This window comes from Megascapheus bottae, chromosome 1 (genome assembly GCF_031878675.1).
Source record: "Megascapheus bottae isolate mThoBot1 chromosome 1, mThoBot2.hap1, whole genome shotgun sequence".
NCBI classification, from domain to species: domain Eukaryota; kingdom Metazoa; phylum Chordata; class Mammalia; order Rodentia; family Geomyidae; genus Megascapheus; species Megascapheus bottae.
The window spans coordinates 64,022,139-64,040,277 of record NC_143509.1 but is presented as its reverse complement, the minus strand read 5'-3'; the positions used below and the strand labels follow the sequence as shown (position 1 = coordinate 64,040,277).

The window sequence follows — 18,139 nt, the reverse complement described above, 5'->3', positions numbered from 1 at the left end:
GCCCTCAATATAGTTGAACTTGTCAAACACTATGAACATTGTTGGTATTATTAAACACCTGTTGAATTGGATTGAGGAAGAATATCTTAAACACTCTACTTACTCATGGTGGAGGGAGTATCAGAACAAGGCTATTAACATAAATATTCCATAACAATATTTGGGTGCAATAAAAAGGAACCCTGAAATAAGGGGTTCTTGAATTTTGCTTACTACCATGATTGTTTCCTTCAAATTGATAAAAATATAATTTTAAAAATAACTGAGTTTTAAAACGCTACATTTACACACCAAGAACTAGACACCGACCAAGTCTCAGCGTCTGATTTATTTCTTGGTAATATATCTGTCTTGAGAACATCAGCAGGAATACACCCAAGAAATATGTTCCTCAAGGGATCAACTATATAAAAAGACAGAACACATCATCAGCACAAAAATCATTATCCATCTAATTTCTCCCATTCTAGATGGCTCCGGTGAGCCCTCCATCATTACTGACTAGGGTTAAGATAGACCTTAATGGATTAATTAAGCCAGAGCAGGACTGCTGTACAGACAGAAGGGTCCTGAGGCAGCCCAGGAAGCACTCCTGCTCCTCCTTCATGTACACACACATGTGAGTCTTTCTTCATGTTCCCACAGGGCTGCCCAGGTATATAGGCAAGTCACTTCAAAAATTAGGTTTAGTACTCAGTCCTCTTCACCTAATCAAAATCCAATACCTATGTTTTCATAAACTTTAATCAAAGAAAAAAAGGAAGCCTTAAGATTTTGGTCTTCTTTAGAAATGTATAGTTAGAAGGCTGGCAGGGCTGGGAGCTTGGCCTAGTGGTAGAGTGCTTGCCTAGCATGCACGAAGACCGGGGTTCAATTCCTCGGTACCACATACATAGAAAAGAGCCAGAAGTGGTGCTGAGGCTCAAGTGGTAGAGCTCCAGCCTTGAGAAAGTCCAAGGACAGTGCTCAGGGCCTGAGTTCAAGCCCAGGACTGGGAGAAAAAAAAAAGATGGAAAATGAGCTGGAATACTAGGGAGGAGCATCATGGGAGCCTCTGACTGAAAACCCATCTGCAGGTCTGCTGGGCCCCTGCACATGGGGCGATGGGTGGCAAGAGGGCTTCACCTCAGGGAGCACGGACTGCCCCTTGTAGCCAGAAGGGACACAACATGTACACAAAATCCTCATACGATTCTTTAGGGGCCGGGAGTTTGGCCTAGTGGTTAAAGTGCTTGCCTAGCATGCATGAAGACCCGGGTTCGATTCCTCGGTACCACATACATAGAAAAAAGCCAGAAGTGGTGCTGAGGCTCAAGTGGTAGAGCTCTAGCCTTGAGAAAGTCCAAGGACAGTGCTCAGGCCCTGAGCTCAAGCCCAGGACTGGCCAAAAAAAAAAAAAAAAAAAGAAGGCTGGCAACACAAGGCAGATAGATAGATGGATAGATAGATAGATAGATAGATAGATAGATAGGGAGAGAGAGAGGGAGAGGAAGAAGGAGAAGGAGGGGAGGAGGAGAGGGAGAGAGGCTCACTGAAGCTCATTTGGTAACAACAGGCACCAGCTAGGGAGGGAGGGGGAAGGAGGGAGAGAGAGGTAGAGAGGGAGAGAGGGAGAGAGGGAGAGAGGGAAAAAGGGAGAGAGGGAGAGGGAGAGGAAGAGAAGGAGGGAAGAGGAGAGGGAGAGAAGCTCACTGAAGCTCATTTGGTAGTCAACAGGCACCAGCTAGGGCGACTGTTTTTGTTTGGATGCCAAAATGTCTCTGAGGGAGGGCCAGGATTCAGCAGATTCACAAGACTGAAAGAGAGAGTTGCCCATGGCCATAAAGTCATGGGGGAGGGGACTCACCCAAAGGCAGATGTCTTAGTGGAAACCTTGAGGTTTATTATTCCTTTAAGGAGGATTTTGAAATTCAAATGTAAAAGGAATACAAGATAATCCAAAGGCCCAAATTCAGGGTCTTTTTCTTCTTATAAAAAGAAAAGAAAGCAACCCCCAGCTGTACTTTACCATACTGGCAGTTTACTCTTTATTTCATGAACCAAATCAGCATATTAATGACATGAAAACCTTTTCATGATGGGAACAATCAGGCTCTATCAGACATAGCATTAAATATGCAGGTATGAAAAAGCAAACCACTAGAAAGCCCTGACTCTGGAAATGGTGAGGTTGATGAAAGCAGACCATGTCATTAATTTCTAGCATACCCTGCAAGTCCAGAAAGCATCCACAGAGCTAGATCGGGACTGGCAACCTCATTTCCACCAAAGAGGAAGTGCCCTGAGTACGCCCAGAACAGGCAATGGAGCCAATTTCCATTTCTTTTTGGAATGACTAACATGATGCAGGCTTCTCTGGGCATCAGTCTGACAAAGCCATGTTGGGCCCCAGTAACTAAATGGTAAGGCACCTACTTTGGTGGCTCCCCTCAAAGAGTTTTCAAGGCCAAGGATGAATCCCTAGTCCTCATTTCATTTATGACTTCTGGATGATGGAGAACCCAGCACTGAGCTCAAATACTGGAAGGATTCTTAGAAAATGTATTTTTTACTAGGTGGAAAGAAGAGAATTATGGCGTTGTTAGGGTTTCTAACTTAGTGATTGTTTAGTCTTTTCATATATGAGGAAACTGAGGACCTGCCAATGGTCACAGAGATAATTATGCAGCTGGCAATTCTAGCAGTAATGAGTTGGAGTTATCAGTGATTCAATAGAATTAAGTCCCTTAAGGCTTTTTAGTTATATGCATATAGATGCACATATGTGCACCCAACTACAGAGGGAAAGGTCTATAGACACAGGTATGCAGGTATAAAATATATTCGTTGGAACTGAAAATAGGTAACTTGTGTTACAGTCTTGCATGTGTTCACTCAACACACATTTTTCTTTTCTTTTTTTTTTTTTTTTTTTTTTTTGCCAGTCCTGGGCTTGAGTTCAGGGCCTGAGCACAGTCCTTGGACCTTCTGAAGGCTAGAATTCTACCACTTGATCCACAGCACCACTTCTGGCTTTTTTCCATGTATGTGGTACCGAGGAATCGAACCCGAGTCTTCGTGCATGCTAGGCAAGCACTCTACCACTATGCCAAACTCCCGGCCCTCAACACACATTTTTGAGCTATAGCTTTTGGCTAGAATTATGAAAGTCAAAAGTTATATCATTAGGTTGCTTTGTTTTGATTCTTTATTTTTATATTCAGTGTAACCACCTCTAAGAAAAGAGTAGACACTCGTTCTCATTGGAAATAATGTATCCTAATTATTACCTTTAAAATCCTAAAAGAAGGTATCATCTATGCATTCTATTTCAGTTACACAGTGGAAATAATCTGAATAGTTTCTAGCACCCCAAATCTTAAGGTTGAGCCATTGTTTTCAGATGTTTTATGCATTTGGACATTCTTTAAACTCTACTCCAAATCTCCTGTCTGGAGTACCTGGGCACTCTGCTTTCTACTTTCCTGGCCAATCACTGAGAAAATCAGTGACCTGGGAGAAAGAAGGAAGATGGCTGAGATACTCTGTCAGCTCCAACAACCCACTGTTTAACCTCCAGGTCATTTTGCTTACAGTTATATTTTAGTAATATATCAGAACACTATCATTTCCTTTGAAATAAACAAAAATTGGATGGCTAAAACAGAATAAATAGGATTGGCTCAAGGAATTTATTTAATGAGGAAAGTTATCAATAGAAAGTTAAGGAGTAGTAATGCCACTGAGCATTCCTCTTCAAAAGCAGGGAAAAGAAAAATAACATGTGAGTATCTGCCATGTTTCAGGCACTATGTTAGCTCCTTGGCTTATTTAATCCTCAGAAAACTTACCAGAGCAGAAATGTTTTCTATTTCATCAGATAAAGAAACTGAGGCACAGCAAGATTGTGCTTTTATCAAACATACAAAGTAGAGATTAGAAGGGGGAAAACCAAGACAGGTGGTGGGTTGGGGAGGAGGGTAATGGGTACCAAGACATGTGAAAGGGTATCAATGTATGTGAATTAATGCACCTTCTGTCTGGCAAATATCATGTAACCCTTTTACTAATTACAATAAAAAATTTAAAAAAGTAGAGATTAATTTATGGCAGTCATATGCACAGTCTATGTTGTCTGCCAAAGTCTTTTACAAGGTAAACCCCCAAAGGAAACAGTGATAAATGCCATTGAAAAGATTTTTAGAGAATATCTACTACATCATTCTACATACAAATATAAACACACATTTTCTGCCACCTTACCATTTAAATCTGTAGCATGAACAAACTAACACTGGCACCATTAAGTGGGATACGAATGTAGAAAACTCAATTAACTCATGTTCAGAAGGGGTTTTTCACTTATAGAAGACAATTTACCATATAATGCAAACTTCTCATCTGATTACCATATAATGCAAACTTCTCATCTGATAAATGCTTAAGAACACAAGTGAAAAATAATTCCTCAAACTGCTGAAACGTCAGAATACATGATGCCCTGTCCCTACAAAATGTAGCCCACTCAGTTCTCCATTTATTATTAGCAAATGGTTTATTTTCAAAACTATTGAAAGGAAGACATAGTTGGTTTACACTTACCTTGTCTTCTTCAAAGTGTGGAAAGGAAAAAAAATAGGTTTGTCTTCTACATATGAAGGCCTAGATGCAAGGAAAGGTCATCTGAACAAAAGTGTGGGTTTCCTTCCTCATTGCCATCTGGGGCAGATGGGGATTCCCCTTCTCCCAGTGGTTCTCCACTCACACAAACACACCCCAGTTTTCTCATCTACTTCCCTGGGAGGTAGAAAAAGAGAAGAAAAGAAAAAGCAGGTAAGGGTATAGAAGAAGAAATAGGGAAGGGATAGGAAGAAAGTCTAAAGGAAGTCATTCAGAAAGGGTGAAGAAACCCAGGGATGGCTCTGTCCCTCAGCTCCAGAATAAAACCCACCGCGGCTAACACAGTTATAAGAGGGGAAATTCTGGAAAGGGGGTTGAGATTGATACTACAGAGCTTTCCAACCCCTGATATGTGTGTGCACCTATTAAAAATGACGGTTACTGAAATACTGCATATTTTCCAGAACATATTCAAATACAAGTGTGCATTTAACAATTATATGAGCTATTTACTATTTATGCTATAGTTTATGATTTATTATTGTCTACCTATGACATTTTTTCACTGACACTTGATGATCAAAAGCTGCTATCACTCCAAAGGTCTCATGAAAGTAGCAAAAACAACAACAACAACAACCAAACAGAGACTGAGGTAGATAGGAATTATGTCCTCCACTGACTAAAGGGAACTATGGCTAATACCCCCCAGTTCAATGATAAAAATGTCAACAGTGAGATCCTAAACCCCTGGGTATTTATCTAACTTTTCCACAATCAGAACAGGGATAAAAACTCTACTGATGTCTCCACACTTGATCATCTTGGTAAAATTCATGCTGGAAAAACAAAACAAAACAAAACAAAACAAAAAAACAACAAAAAATAACAATTTTCAAAATAGGTTTTGAGGGAAAATGCTTGAGAGAGGGTAAGGACAGGAAAGCATGTGACGTGCTCAAACTGTCTAATACCTTCCACCATGTTGCCAAGGGATAGCTGACGGCCATGGAAAACCCGGATGTTTAGTTGTCTCCTTCTAATACAGACAGAACTGGGGAGGGGGGCGAGAACCCCATACACTATTTTGCTAATGTGAAAGTCCCAGTGGTAACATTAGCACTCAAAGACATTAATGTGGATTTGGGACACTCCCTGAAGGATTTTGATTCCATTAGAAAAAAAAAAAAGACAGTGACAGATATAATCCTGCTTTTATATGTTTAATGTCATTTAAAGAGAAACTGCACCCATTTACCTCAGGCCAGGGCACTCTGCGCTCAAAAAGTGAAATATCATTTCTCAGTGCAAAGAAAAAAAGCTTGGAAAATATTATGTGAAATTAATTTGGCATGCATCTTTGAAATTTTAGATTTCTGGGATGAGCAAATGGGTACAGTTTTCTTTTAACTGTTTTTGAACACCATGTGTTGAGAAGAAAACAACAGAATGGCAATTGCTCATCCAAAATGCTAACTTGTGGCATGGCACAGTCAAGATGGCCCGCCACAGCCAGAAAGCAGGTGTATGCTATGCCTCTCACTTCAGCGCATGCACACCACATGGCCCTGCATTCGGCAACCTCTTGCATTTGCTGTTGGAACCTTTCTGAAGGGGACAGTAAACATGACTCAACAGAATGTCTAGCCGAGGAAGGGACTGGCTCTCCTAGCTTGCTGTGAGACAGACTTGCTAAGGAAGAATGGAAGAAAAGCTGGCAAAATGTATCTGTTTTGGATGTCTTTGCTATCTCACTTCCTGTGACCTTGCATGGGCTTCAGATGGTTTTGTGTGGATGCAATTCAGGATCTAATGAGGTTGGAGAATAATTGTGAAGCTTTTGTGTGACAGCTTCATTCTGACTGAGGCCATAGTTAATGGCTGACAGTATAGATCATACACACCAGCCTAAAAGCTCAGAAAGAAACTTCTCACCCCTCAGGTCTACTGATAAACTTAAAGCATGAGGTGTACAATATTTGGTGTGTGTGGATGCTAATGCTTCTTATTCTAGCATTGTGAATTTGGCATTGTGTCTGTTCTGGGGAAAAAAAAGACTTTGTTCAGTTATACTTCTCATTCAGTCCTTAAACAGTTCTATGAGGAAAAAAAGGCAGAAAAAAATGTCATTTCAATTCTGTCAGAATCCTGATGCAGAAGCCAAATTAAAACTCAAGACCACTTCTCTGCTCAAGCCAGAGGGCACTTGGACTGAAATCCCAGGACATTTCTGTGGGGAGGACAGACAAGGTCTGAAGGCAAAGAAGTGAATGAGGGCTGGATATGAGTGGCTCACATCAGTAAGTCAGACTGGGCAGAAAAATCTGAGAGACTGTCTCTAAATAACAAGCAAAAATCCAGGCTCAGGGTTGGAAGTATGGTTCAATTTGTAGAGCACTGGCCAATGAGCAAAAGTGGCAGATACCAAGGATGGATCCCAGTGTCAGACCCAATAATAAATAAATAAATAAGCCAGGCTGCTTTATTTTATGACTGTAATTTATAAATTAATAACAACTCATTAAAAACTACTCTATGCAAATGTCAAGCATGAAGGAAGATGGCATGTAAATGGTTTATTTCTGTTGTCTCAACTGTTTGGAAGGTAAAGAAGGACGTTCACAGTTGTCCAAGATTTCAAGACCAGCATTGGTAGCATAGCAAAACCAAGCCTCAAATGAAAACAAAACAAAAATAAAGGGTAGGGAAGAAAAATTCTAAATTGGAAATCAAAAAAAGTCCTTAAGTATCACAGATAGAACTGAGTGATAGTCTAGTTTTCTGGGTACACAATTACAGAGTTCAGAAAAGATGATTTGTTGCCAAAAATTCAAATGATATTGTTAATTTCATTCATTCAAATTACAACATTCACTCTGTACCTTTTGTTTCTGCTGCTACATTCTAGGTGTTAAGGAGACTACAACTGTGTATAAACACAGTCTATGCTTCTGGCACTGTGCAACAGCAGAGGGGATGAGACAGGCGAACTCTGTGCATCCACTGTTACATATGACATGCAAATAAGAACATTAATAGTTCAAAAGCAACCAGTCTTCCTGGCCACAGAGCAACCCTTGCACAGATGTACAAAAATGACTTGACACACAAGGAAGGAAAGAAGCACCAAGCTTTGAGTCAGTCAAGCATCGATGTACGAGGGTAGCCAGGCTGTGAAAGGAAGGAAATGGCCCCTGCATTCCCAGCACCGGTCCACTGTGTTGTCTTAGGACTACTATTTATCAAAGGCATGCATGGAGAAAAGAGAAAATCAATTGAATGATAGGTCAGGTCATCTGATGTGTTTGTATCAATCTTCGATATTTAGATGGTTATTAACACCTTGTTAGAAGTTGGCATTAAAATGACATCATTCTCTTTCCAAACTAGTGTGAAAAGTTCATTCTTTTACCCATTCCAAGTGATGGGAGGAATAATTCAGGAATAATAAGCTTTTCAAAGGAGGCAAACACTTTGCCCACGTAAAGTGCCCTTGGTACAGGTATCAAACTGTCTTTCAAAACAGTAATGATGACTTCCCCCTGATAAGCCCTGAAAGAATGAGCTAGAATCCCTGCTCCTGGGAAGTAATGAGAGGGGTGGGGGGTGGCAGGGGCATGTACACACATACACTGGGATCCACACAGGATTTCCCACAGCAGAAGGAGACAGAATTCAGATGTTCTGGCTTCTAGTTCTGGATCCTTCATATTTAATCACCTTCTCTTTCGGTTTTTCATTTCTCATAGACACTGGCCCTTCGCATTCTGAATAGTAGCCTTTTGTGATGTGTGTGTGTGTGTGTGTGTGTGTGTGTGTGTGTGTGTGTGTGTGTGTGTGTTCTTAAAAGGGAGGACGGCATGGCTGATGTCCTTTTGTAAAGAACTCAAGGTTGTCTGGATCCTCAAAGAATGCGATTGAAAATAAAAATGTTTCTTTGCTTCTATGGTGCTTCCATTTGAGTACAGTTTTCTTTTTCCATCCTCAAATACAGTATTTGAGACAATCTGCCCACAATGGAAAGCTTCTAGACCATCTCAAAGTGTATGCAAGGGAAAGCAGAATTAATCTCATGAAAATGGTGATTGAGGCACATGGAAAATATTTAGTAAAAGTAACCCCCTGCAAGAGGCAATCCCATCGCAAGGTGTCTGACATGGCTCCAATTGACTGGGAGGTGCAGAAGGACAAGTGAAGTAAAGTGACGAAGGGTTCCAGCTGCTTCTATGCTCCACTGACCCATCTGCAGCCAAGCCTCTCAGGGCTTTGCTGTCAGGAGTCCAGGGATTTGCTCAAGGTGCACTCTATGTTCTCACTATAGGAAGCCAGAAAAGACGAATCAAGGGAAGTAGGTTGTACTGGGACTGAGATGAAGTTGGCCACCAGTTATTCACTCAAAGAGGACTGGCTTTCCCCGACTGCAGGGGATCCAGCTCTGTCTTCCTATTATTATCATAACAGAAGTTGTACATGTTACCAGAAATAAAAACTCTTTCAAATAAAATAAGCCTTCTACAACACATAGAAGTAAAATGGGAGAAGATAACAATGATCAAGTTTGCATGCTATAGAACATAACTAGTACTATTTCCTGTCTATATAGATTTTTCTTTCTCTGTGATCTCATTTGATCCCATGCTCATTGGAGCTCTGAGGGGCTAAGCTAGGATTCAAACCTGAGCCATAGGACACAAAGCCCGTGCTGCTTGCCAGGCCTTGCCAGGCCAGACTCTGTGTGCTTTTCATGGCATGAAATCAGTGTTGGGGGAATTCTGCCCAGCGTCTCTGGTTAGCAGAGTGAATCGCTTTTATCATTTGCCAACATGTCATAGAAAAAAAACAAAACAACAAAAAAAATTTAAAAACTTCTGGCTCTAGATTTTGTATCAACCACCTGAAATTTGGCTTGGTTATATATTACTTGAATATCTGACAATCATATAAGAAGTTTAATGAGAATAAAAAATTTTTCATTTATGCTAGCTCTTATGTTAGTTAAAAATCTCCTATTCCTCCATAACAATGTGCCTGGGGAACTCTCTCACTGCCAGACAACTCATCTGAAAATGCTGAAAAGTCAGAATTTGGGGCTTATATACTGACTAATGTTACCAGCTGTGAGTCGGCTCGAACATCAGTAATATGATATTTCCAACTACAATTTGATTTGGTTAAAATGTGTTTGAAGTTCACCCTTTTATTAACTAGAATTACCACCTCCCGTAACTGGCGGGCTCCTGAGAACAGGCTGCTGGCACAATCCAACCTCCCACCCACCATCGGTGCATTTCCTGGCAACAAATACTATTAAATTGATAACTACAGAAATAGGTCAAAATGTCTTTTCAATAGTTGCTAATGTTCCCCTAATGCTCCATAGCCTCCCTTTGATTCCCGTGCTAACATTTTCTCTCCAATTGCAGAAGGAACAACTAGTGAAGAGAAATCACTAGAAGAAAAGAAGGCTGGCTACAATGGGTAAGGCTCTCTTAGGTGTGCTCCTAACTATACAGGCCCCAAATCCAGCTCTACAGTTCAGTTGAGTAACCTAGAAGAAATATTGTATCTTAGTCCTAAAAACCTTGTCTCTAAAAACAGTAGCCTACAGTTGACTGATTTTTTTTTTAATCTGAAAAATGCTCAGAGTTCACAGGGGTTGGGGGCCTTGACTGATTTCCAAACATTTGAGGTTTAAACTTACTTACATTGCTTTCATAGTCTTACCCATCAAGGCCTTGTTAGGCTACCTAAGGCAGAAACTAAGTGTCATAATAATAAAAAAAAGTAATGCAGCATGCTTTTATAAGGAGAGACCCTCTGCATCCATCCTTGGTTTGATTATTCACTTAACCTCCCTCCCTCCCTCCCTCCCCTCCTGCCTTTCCCTCTCCCTCCCCCCACCCTGTCTCTATGTCTCTGTCTCTGTCTCTCTCTTCCAGGGGGAAAAGAGTTTGCTTTTTGAGTTCATATCACATTTGTTCCTAAAGCTAAAGAAGGGGTGAGGTGGGCACAGCTCCATCCATCACTAATGTTACCAATTCTGGGCAGACTGGTTTGACTCAGAAGGAACAGCCACCTACTGTAGGCAAGGACAGTACGATATCCCTCATTAAAGAGCTGTATTTCAATCTGCAACACTTGTGAGATGTACACACCCCATGGGGCAATTAAACCATTCTTGTCTTGATGCTCTAATCATTTCAACTCTAACAAGAGTTACTTTGGCATAAGCAGTTTTGACTTGAACCTGGAGAAATGGAAATGGATAATTTGGAACAAGGAAAGGGGAAGGAGGGAATCATATGAATGCAGATTCCTGGGCTGGGCTGCTAGAAGAGATGACAGGGTGGTCAAAGTTGAAAATGATTCAGTCTCTTTTCAGTCTCTGCCTGGGGCTTGTCTGGAACTGGTGAACCACGGAGAAAACTCCTGGGGGATGCCTTGGGTTATCAGTCCTGTTCCTGGCCCTTTCACTGTGCCTTGGCTTTATGGTGGACTGAAGGTCAGCAATTGTTTAAAGCTTGCAAAATTCAGTTTACCTAGTTCAGGCTAAAACTCAAGAAGACTACCCTCTCTGGGTAGCCTCTGATTAGTTGTCTCCTGTCGTCCTTCCTTTCGTCAAAGTGGAGATTACATCTCTGAGGGAGGTGAAGTAGGAGGAGGAGAGGTAGGTAGAAATGGAACTTTTCCTGAGCTGTGGAGCAAGTGGGGCAGGTGTCGGGGACTGCCCACAACCCTAGAGACATTGTGAGTGACAAGAAATGTTTGTAGGTGTGGGGAGACTGACTAGCTCATGGTGGTCAGTCAAGCTGCTTCTGGACCCTTTTGCCTAGTTCAAATAACACATTCTCTTGCCTGGGCTAATTTATGAAAAACTACTTTACGGATTAGTCATGGGTAGTTTCTTTTAGTAATGTGGTAAACTCTAAGTCTTTTAAAGTATATCTGCTTGGAAATCAGGAATCTAGTAGGATGCTTCTATAGTGGCATTGTGAGTCTGGGAGATCAACTTACTTTTCTTAGACACTGATATGTTTCATTGTGTGACGGTTAGGGAAGTACCAAAGCTAAGGGAATTTTTAAAAAAAAAAATTCTTTTCGGGCTGGGAGTTTGGCCTAGTGGTAGAGTGCTTGCCTAGCATGCACGAAGACCCGGGTTCAATTCCTCGGTACCATATGCATATTAAAAAAAAAGCTGGAAGTGGTGCTGAGGCTCAAGTGGTAGAGCTCTAGCCTTGAGAAAGTCCAAGGACAGTGCTCAGGCCCTGAGCTCAAGTGCAAGACTGGCACAAAAAGAAATTCTTTTCAATCTAAATGTCCATGCCTATTTTAGTGACTCATTAAAGGGCAAAGACCTCACTACCATGAAGTAAATAAATCATCCCAAGAAACAACCTCTAGCAAAAACTGAAACTTGGCTAAGACTTGAAGTTTTTAAAAAAAATTATTATAAAGCAAGAATATCTTGGTCATGATCATGTTGAGGTGTTTGGAAGAAGGAAGATGGGTTCTTTGACCCATATTATTTGGACAGACATCTTTAAATAATTTAAACAAGGAACAAGCTTCTGAGGAGTGAAAAGAGAATACTGTTTTCAGTATGAGAAGACATATGACTGATAGTTTTAGTTGGCATGCCAGGGAAAGATAAATTCTAGGCAAGTTCAGCTACATAATTTGTGGGTGTCCAAGACCAAATACAAAGCCCCTTCCCCCCACCTTTTTTTTTTTAAAGCATTACAAATTTCAAGACAGCAACAGCAAAGCTTTGAATTGAGCCCTCCAATGCATGGGACTCAGCGCAGCTGGGTCCTCATGAAGCTGGCCCAGATACGAGTTATTGTTTTTACCAAAGCATTCCAGTTCCATAGCTACCAAGACCCAAATTAAAAAACATACGCCACCACTCAGTCCTCTCAGTTAACCCTGTGTTTCTACAGTAAGGATGCAGCTGAGTTCTACAACAAGAACCAGAAAAATCTAGGGTCTGCCAACATATTTGATGGATTGCTACTGCACTGGCTTCAACTACATTTGTCACACCCACTAATCCCTACTTCTGTCACAACCTAAGGATGCCCAGGATATCAATGTCTAAGAATTTAAACATATTTTGTAAAAACACAAATTCTCTTGAAAAACAAAACAAAACAAAATAAACAGAAGTTACAAATCAGAAGCTAAGTTTCTTGGATGTAAGTCCTACCCCTGATTTTCTTTCTAGCCTTACCTTGAACAGGTTTAGACATGTGCACACAAGTTTAGAAGCACAGGTGAGTTACCACAATAACTCTTTTCAGTTTATGGGAAAAAAGGAGGGGAAATAGGAAAACCTAATCCCAGCCCAGCAGAAACTCACTGTTTCACTAACAGCCTGCATGTTCCCTCACTCTTCTCTGCTTATGCTAAGTTGGAGTTATGACTTCATTCTCCATGGAAGCTAAAGTTCTCTTTTCTGGATGCTTGGATGCAGCCAAGGGAAAAGCTATTAGAGGGTAACAGTCATGTCTGAAAAATCACATTTATTTCTTTTCACCTGTCCTCCTCATGTCATTATCATTCCACAGAGGTCTGAAAGGAGAGGAGCGAGATTACAGATCTAAGATCAACTTCAAAGGAATAATAACAGTATAGATTGAGAGGAATGTGGCCTCTCTTCCAACAATGTCACCAGGCTTCTTTATATTGAGCCTGCTTGGGCATATGCTTATACTTTTGACTGTGATGGTGATATAGACTAAAGCTTATCCTGTCCTTACTACATGCTTCTGTCCAATTTTTCTTAAAAACAAACAAACAAACAAACAAACAAGTGTCTAATCTATAGGGTCAGCTTACTCCTATAGCAGAATTTTATTTTGGTACTAGATCCAGTTGCTTGATCATTGAGTTAGGATTTTTTTCTTTAAAGCTTGTCTTTTATTTTTCTTAGCAGATGTGTACTAGGATTCTCAGTATTAGGGAAACATGCTTAAATCTCTATAATCATGCTTAGATTCCAAAAACCTTCCATTTCACAGAGGTGATAGAATCACAGGATCATTTTTGAGTGTTTTAACAATTGGTTAATTAGCAGAGGAGTTCTTAAAATAATGAAAGAAAAAGTAACTGACCTTCACAACAGATGCAAATACAAAACCCCAATTCATTTATTTTAAAATCGTTCTCCCCTGCTGTAAATAGATGGCTATAATATATACATTTATATATGTGTGCACAATCAGCCTTAGTAATACCGCTGTGAAGTAGATGAGGATAGATGATTTTCTATTTATTTGACAAATACACTATAACATAGACAGGTCAAGCAATTTGTCCTGCAAGGAAGGGTGGAGCTGTGAAGATACTACCACAACTGCTCTTCTACTACACCACTCTCCAACTGGCTAGTCTTGATTGTTCTTGTGACCTGATTTAAACGTTAGACAATGCAGTTTTCCTGAATACATTATTTTACTACCTCTCTCATTCCATCTTTCTCTCTTCTTTCTTCTGAGAGGTGAACTATTGGTAACTGTGGCTGTTTTAAATTTATACTCACTCTTCATGAGTTTGGATGGACTTTAAGTTGAATGAGAGCACTAGAAAAAAAGATGTCAGAAATTTGTAATAAGTAATGGTAGGATAGTTGGCTTGAGTTAAGGGCATTATACTACCAGTGATTTCTTGGACCCTCTTCTTGTGAGGCTTCGAAATGAACAACACAGAGTTAAGTCTTTTTTGTGTGTGTGTCAATAACCTGCTCTCCTAGACCTCATACAAAGGCCATGATTTTTGATTAAATCTTTCTGAACTGCTTTAATTTGTATATTAGGGTTATATCCTCTGAGTCCCTGACCCTTGATAATCTTTCTGCACCTTGGCATGTATTTGCATGACACTTTCAGTGACATAGTTGATAAATAATGATATCCACTGTAACTTGGTCAGAGAAAGACTACTTTGATATTATGTAAACTCTTGGTTATCTATTGTCGATTATTTTTCTGACTTAAAAAAATTCAGTGTCTTGCATCTTATAATACTTTTGGCTAATCCCAAGAATATCTAGAAAGTACTTAGCAAATGTAATTTTAGTTCAATAAATCCCAAACACAACATACTACTAAGGAAACTAAGTGGATCAAAGCACATAATGAATTTTAAAGCTACATATAATAAATACTTAGGTCACCCTGGTCACTTACATCTGAATATTATGCTGCCAACAAATTAGTTATCAATGCTAATTTTTTTGGTAAAAATTAGGGGCAAAATATGAATTTCTTTTTCTGATGATAGGATGTATAATCCATATGGCATGATATCATTTGAGTCACGTCTGCTATTGGCTTCAGGGACTCCTCAGAAAGGCTAATGTGCTTAATGCTTTTTCCAAAGCTGCTTCTGTGTAGGACCCAGAATCCAGTGTGAATATTTCTGTACCCATAAGCATTGGCTACCTGCCATCCTATCACAGGTACTCTCTGTGCAGTTGCCAGTGAGATATGTGCAGTGGGTGTTCTGGGATAGTACACAGTGGAATAAGAAGGGCTACAGAACTGTGTTGTACCAGTACATGTATTGTAAGGAAGTAAGTAGTTTCACAGAAACTGCTTTGCTCTTTTATATTCTAGGCAACACACCAGTGAATATAATTCATAATGAACATATTCAACATTTTTCCAGCAGCTCAGTATATTATTCATAAATATTAGAGAAGAGTAAGACTTAGTAGATTACTCAGTCTAGCTTTTCTTTGTACTTCATGTCCCCCAACTATTGAGGCTTAGCTCACAAAACAAAAACAAAAAGTCACCACCACTCACATCAGACAAACATAGAGAAAGCAGCACATTTACAAAAGAAATCTCAAAAGCCTGTGCTCTAGCAGTGTTTCTGGCTATTGGTGGTACTGTATTAATGTCACTAGAGATCCTTTAAGGCTATGAGTATGGTGGGTTCTTCACCAACAAGGCAGGCCACGTGAGGCAACACCCCCCTTCCCCCTTTGACATCACAACTCTCCACAAAGCCCTTGGGCAGCACCAAATTCTTGGGCAAGAGCTTACTGTTTTACTCAACTACCTGGTATGCACTCAGGGTGCAGACACTCTTCTCTTCAGTTCAGACTTGAAACCCTGATGTTAAGAACACGTATAAATGAATAGAGAGTTAAAACTACTCGAGAACGCTCCCTGGGGTTATCTGTCCTATCAGGATAGGAAAACTTTGCAGATGCTACTGTCTCTCTAGAGGAATAAATGCTTGCATTTTAATATTCTCAGCAGCTGGTTCCTGTTGAATGCCATCAGGATGATTCAGCCACCCACCAGGAACACCAGTAACAGCAAGTGCACACGCAGAGATCTGCAAAACTTTCTTCTCTTGATGCCAACACCATTGGCAAAGTCAAAACCTTTCCTTGAATTACCAGTGTTTCTTAAATGTGACCCTGTTTCCCTTACAAATACTAGCTCACTCTCACAAATATATGGAACCTCTGGCTGATTAAAAATATTCTTACTGATTTGCACACACAGCCTGCTATCTGCCCCTCATCTACATGGCCACGCTACCTAACTTTCAAAACATTGTTTTTTCTCACTTCTCAAATCTTCCAATGACCTATCAGATTGATAAATGCTCAGTCTATGTTGTAAGCCATAGCCTCCAGCTGAACTTGTGCTTCAACATTATGTCTCTAGTTTTACTTGCTTCAAGTTATTTTATCATTTCTAGTTTTTATAAAAAATAAGTTTTCCCTTTCCACAGAATACAATACTACGCTTGGAAAAACAGCGATGTGTAGATAAACTTCATAGACTATAAGTCTCATTAGAAAGAAATTACAATGTTATACTCTAGCTAATTAAAAATTTGATACTGGCCTCTTTCTTCAAATTTAGACCAGATTAGACACTTAAGGCAAGAAAATGCCAAAGATGACAGCTAGCTATCAAAAAATGTCTTACTGCCTCATTTTCATGTCTCTGAAGTAAAATCTAAGGACATTCAATACAGAGTCAGGTGCTCTCAACAACCATGAAAATATATGGCTGAAGAGGGAATCTATAAATGTAATGAATACACAATTGGCTTATAACAGATGCAACCAAAATTAAATTCAAGATCTTGACCTGCTCTCCAAAGTGAAAGTTTCTAGTTCATGCTACACAGAGAGATATAACAAGCTCATTAATCACATAAACTAGAAATACCAGCTGACACTTCTGGGGATGCTACAAAGTGGTTGGGGTCTGTAGGGAGCCCGGAAGATAATGTGACACTGACAGTCTGCAGTTGGCAGCACTGGTGTACATGGGACAGAGACTGCCCTGACTAGCACTACTCAAAGCCTCCAGGACAGAGTTTCAGAATCTTGAAGAGGAAGTAACAGATACAAAAGATTTAACTACATTTCATCCAGTTTCTATTATATAAAAGTCACTACGCTTACTGCATGATCAAATATCGAACTTAGCGAGGTCAACCTATGACCTCAAGATTTCTGTTAATGGGGAATGATTTAGAGAAGGAGGAATATTGCCAGTAGCAGAAGGATATTGGATGTAGCAGAACGAGTGAAATCTCTAGTAATAATCGAGGAAGAGAAGAAATAGGAACAACAGTGATATCAAGAGCAAACCATGATCTACTTACTTACTATACTAAGCACTTTATAGATAGTTTTGTAGATTGTTACAACAGCTCAGCAAGGTAGGCAGCACTTCCCTCCTTACACGTGTGAAAAGTGAGTCCCTGTGAAATGAAGTATTTTGCCCTAAATTAGAGCTGATGTTTATATTACAAATAAATAGAATGATAAGACTCATTGAGAGAAATAAAGGAGACAGAGTTTGTTTCAATTTGTTAATCCAAGGGAAAAAGGGCTGGAAAAAGGTGAATGGTTAGGAAACAAGGATATTCCAGTTTGCAATACATACATACACACACACACACACACACATATATACGCGCACACACACATATATATAAAAACATAATATATGTTATATGATATATATGCATGATTGGAACTCATATTTGGGCAAGATAATAAAATATATTATCTGTAAAGGAGGATTTCTAAGAAGGAAGATTTGGGTCCAAAAGAAAATTCTGATTAAAAAATTTCAGGGTTTCTTTTTTTTTCTTTTTTCCCTTCTCTTTCCTCTTTCTCATTAGCTTCCCCTCTCTCTCTCTCTCTCTCTCTCTCTCTCTCTCTCTCTCTCTCTCTCTCTCTCTCTCGCTCTCTTTCTCTCTCTCTCTCTCTCTCTCTCTCTCTCTCTCTCTCTCCCCCTCCCTCCTTCCCTCCCTCTCTCTCTCTCTCTCTCTCCCCCTCCCTCCTTCCCTCCCTCTCTCTCTCTCTCTCTCTCTCTTTCTCTCTCTCTCTCTGTAGACAGTGTGTGTGTGTGTGTGTGTGTGTGTGTGTGTGTGTGTGTGTGTGTGTGTGTGTGTGTGTAGTGCAGAGAATAAGACAAGAAGTGGGCTAAAAGCCTTAGGGTCAGGGGAGCAGTGTAAACTCTGCACAGCCTCTAGGAAGACTACGTACGGATCC

At 40.1% G+C, this 18,139-nt stretch overlaps 1 protein-coding gene and 1 long non-coding RNA gene across 9 annotated transcripts in view; one reads left to right on the top strand and one right to left on the bottom strand.

Moving 5' to 3' along the window:
* The window catches only part of Zbtb20 (zinc finger and BTB domain containing 20), a 703,280-nt gene that overhangs the window by 91,709 nt on the left and 593,432 nt on the right, over window positions 1-18,139 (bottom strand). For 2 of the 8 annotated variants that reach the window (XM_090346099.1, XM_090346090.1), the window contains exon 2: window positions 4,582-4,776. The exons of the other annotated variants lie outside the window; for them this stretch is intronic. The gene's annotated coding sequence lies outside the window, so the exon portion shown is untranslated. The remainder of the gene's footprint in view (window positions 1-4,581; window positions 4,777-18,139) is intronic. 8 annotated transcript variants of the gene reach the window in all.
* LOC150069323 (uncharacterized) lies at window positions 10,021-16,114 on the top strand. Its single transcript, XR_016535393.1, has 2 exons — window positions 10,021-10,077; window positions 15,867-16,114. It is a non-coding gene; the product is annotated as an uncharacterized LOC150069323 (long non-coding RNA).